Source organism: Pteropus vampyrus, unplaced genomic scaffold (assembly GCF_000151845.1).
Source record: "Pteropus vampyrus isolate Shadow unplaced genomic scaffold, Pvam_2.0 Scaffold96, whole genome shotgun sequence".
Lineage (NCBI taxonomy): Eukaryota > Metazoa > Chordata > Mammalia > Chiroptera > Pteropodidae > Pteropus > Pteropus vampyrus.
This window is the reverse complement of record NW_011888877.1, coordinates 4,772,763-4,776,829: the sequence shown is the minus strand read 5'-3', so window position 1 is coordinate 4,776,829 and position 4,067 is coordinate 4,772,763.

Here is a 4,067-nt window from a genome sequence, read left to right as displayed (position 1 = left end):
CCCTCTCTTTTTTCTTTTGGGATTGAGTGTTTTTTAGTATTCCACTGTATCTTCTCTATTGGCTTTTCATTAAAGCTGTATCTCTCTGAATTGTTTCTTGTTTGTTTGTTCATTTGTTTTGAGGAGACCAGGAGGTTGTTCTAGAGCTTAAAATATTCATCTTGGCTTATCACATTCTACTATCAAATTATATTGTACCACAGTACGTACAATTTAATAACCTTACAACAGCGTACAATAATGCCCCATCTCCCTTGCTTTGTGCTATTATCACGCTTTTTACTTCTATATATGTTATAAACCCATGAAGCATTATTATTTTTCCTTAAGCAGTCAATCCTCTTTTAAAGATATTTAAAAATGAGAAATAAGTACTGTATTTTATATTTACTCACATATTTACATTTTCCAACACTCTTTATTCAGTTACATATACTTTTTTCTACCTAGTATCATTTTCCATCAGTAGAACTTGTTTTAGCATATCTTAAAGTATACTTCTGTAAGTAACTAATCTTCTGTTTTTGATTGTCTGAAAACATCATTTCACCTTTTTGTTCTTGCTTTCATAGTTTTAAAATGCATCCTTAAACTAATTTTTTTTTTTGGTTGGAATTAATCAATAGCTATATCTTTACTGGAATCACAGAAGAATATTAACAACATTTTGTTTCTTTCTTTCCCTCTACTCCTACCTGCCTTACTACTGCTGTTTCATATATTGCTTTCTTCTAAAATATTATTTCCAATTTTTTATTGCTTTAAAATTTTTTAAATCAACATATTTAATTTTAATGAGCTGTTTCACTGATTTCTTTATTTTGTTTCCTGCATTCCACTTCTTCCTCTTGAATATATTTTTTTTCTTCTTGGATATGATGGCTTTGTCATGTTCCAATTTGGCTAAGCTGAACTACATTTCCCAGAATTCCCTTTGTTTTATGTTTCTGGTTAAGATACTCACATATGTTGTTGCTGATCGGCTGATGCATCTCATAGGCATGAAGCAATTGCAGCTAGGTTTGCAGTTATTCTACCTTCCCCTGGATTATCCTTCTATTTCTCTGATGCCTGAGCCAGGTATGCATGTTTACCTCTGTGACACAGGGCCCAGCTTCTTTAGGATACCCTTGTTACCACTGTCAGATGTAACAAGAACGGGCACAGATTTCAGTCTCTTCTCACGGGATTAAAGCTGTTGTTTGTGGGTTCCATCCTACTCATGATCTTTCCATGCTGACTGCCTGCCCTCTGAATGTCAGGCTCCATTATCAAACGCAGGGACGACAGCTTTACAGAAACTGCTAAACTAGCTCCCGCAATTGTGTAAGTGGACAAGCTAATTTCTTGTAACAAATCTCTCTGTACATAGTGATAGTTATACATGCTACTGGTCCTGCTTCTCTACGTCCCTACCTGATACACTAGAATATATTAATTCATAAAAAGCCATTTATAGCAGTTCTTCTTACATTTCCAGCTATGGTTTTAATAATTTGAACATGTCTGCCTTCCATATTTTAGAAGTGCCTCATAGTTTTTGGTCTTCAACTGTTCCCCTTGTTTTTTACTGCAGTTATGGATTTGCCAGTTTATTTATTTTCTCTTATTTCTATGGGTTTGGAGGCATAAGGCTTGGGTGTGAGCTTAATCTGATAACAGGAACCAGAATCCTTTAATCAGTTCTTTTAAAAATAATGTATCTGGAACCATTTTTTAAATCTTAGAAAAAATGTTATTATTAAAGCTAAGACTCCTTAGTGTGGTGAGTATGAATTTCTGAAAAGTTTAAATATAAAATTTTAAAGAACAAAGGGTGAGGGCATAACTCTGCATTTGAAAATGACTGATAGGCAGGTTGATAGAACGTCAGAAGTAAAGAACTTTCATATAGTCTCAAAAAGAAAATGAAAGAATTTCTACCTATTTAGAGGAAAGGGGGTAAATATTCTGCTTAAATAAAAAATAGCTTCCTTCCAAAAAGAAAAGTGTTTTTTTAAATCTGCTTTATCTTAATTTTTTAGTCACACTAACAGAGTTCAATTTTAGAGAAAAAGAACTCAAAAAACTACTGTCTATCAAATTTGAACTTTTAAGAAATACTCAGTTTTTCTGAGTCTCTCCCATGTATATAGGAGGTAGACATATTATTAAACTTTAATTTTTTTTTTTTTTGCTAAAGAAAATATCTTGACCTATATTAACAAAAGATTGCCACATATCAAAGTCCTAGATGAATCTAGGTTAGCATATCAATTGTTATGTAATGTTGCTTCTGCTGTGCCAGGAAAACGAATTCCAGAGCAACTTAATTCTTATGAATTCAGATCCCTTCCATACACCAACAGCTCCTAGCTCTACATATACAGCACAGACCTTTCCTCTGAGCTCCAGACTCATAAATAGAGTTTCACAGGAGACATCTCCGAACACATGGTTTACAGGTGCGTCAAACTCAGTGAGTCCGGCTGAACTTGGGATGTTTCCCTGACAACCTGTCCTCTTCCAGTGTTCTCTGTCTCAGTGGATGGCACCACCATGTCCTTGGTTGCCCAAGTCTGTCATCTGGGAGTTATCCATGACATCTCTGACATTGGTACTCTAACTTCCAGTCAGTCACCAAATCCTGTTGATTCTACCTCATGTATATCCTAAATCCATCAATTTTAGCTCAAGGTGAAGGGCACAATCCTTCAGACTGCCAAGTCTTCACAAACCTTCTGATACCAGCCACAAGTTTGGGGGTTCCCAGGACCACCCTCACTTTATACTAGCTGTCTACAAATTCAGGGGTCCCCATGGACTCTCAGTTTTGATAATTTGGTAGAATGACTCACAGAACTTAGGAAACTACTTTATGTATGATTACAATGTTATTATAGCAAAGGATACAAATCAGAACTAGACAAAGAAAGAGATATAGGGCAGAATCTGGGAATGAGAGGGCTCCAGAGTCAAAGCTCCAATGTTCTCAAGGAGGCATCATTCTCCCAGTGTATATGTGTGGCAATACACACAGAGCATCACCAACCTAAGAAGATCACCCGAGCTTTGTAATCCAGAGATTTCATTAAGGCTTCATTAAATAGGTATGGTTGATTGAATCATGGCCCACTTGGTTATGTTCAATCTCCAGCCCTCTTCCCTTCTTGGAGATCAGACTGGTATCCTGTGGCTCAAAGTCCCAATTCTCTAATCATATGATTGGTCTTTCTGGTGTTGCCAGTCTTCATTTTAAGACTTCTGGTGCAGAAGAGCCCCCACACTGAGTCATCTCTCAGCATAACCTATCAGGTGCCAATCATGTATTATCTCATTAGCATAAGCTAATAGATGTGGTCTCAGGGGTCTACCATGACTAACAGCACATTCTTGTTACTTGGGACATTCCAAGGGTATAAAAATTAACTCCCAGGAGTAGGAGCAAAGGCAGACCACTCTTTGAGTAAAGTGAATTAATCACTGCACAGCATCTTAGTACTGGCAGGTTGGCGTCTGACAGACAGACTGCATTCTTTCCTTAACTGTGTGTATAAATTAGGCCAACGGCCACGAAAAAGCAAATTGGGCCTTTGGGAGATTTTAGTCTTCAAATACCATCAACACACTTTATTTTATAAAGTGTGTTATAAGCTTACCTACGGAGAATGTACACAAAAAGAAACTCTAGGACAAGCTGCGTTGTGTGCTCTGCTCAAACACATCAAGCCTTCAGAGCTTTATCAGGAAGTAAAGGCAAGGTTGGGGCACAAGGTAGGGGGAAGAGCCAGAGACGAGAGAACTTCATGATTTCTTTTATATGTGGTCACCACTTTTCTTTCCCTGCTTCCTCCTCAAGCAGGAAGTTAGGGAGGTTTGTGATGGAAATGGGTGGGTCTTAGACATTGTCTGGGAGTAATTTGGAGGTCAAAATCATGCTACATTTGAAAACTGCCTTCACAGAGGTATATCTCCACTCCTCTTACTAAATACAAGCAGTAGCTATGTAGCCATGTGGCTTTTCTTTAACATAATAGATATGTTAATTAACTAAATGGGCGGAATCCTTTCATGACCTATACATATCC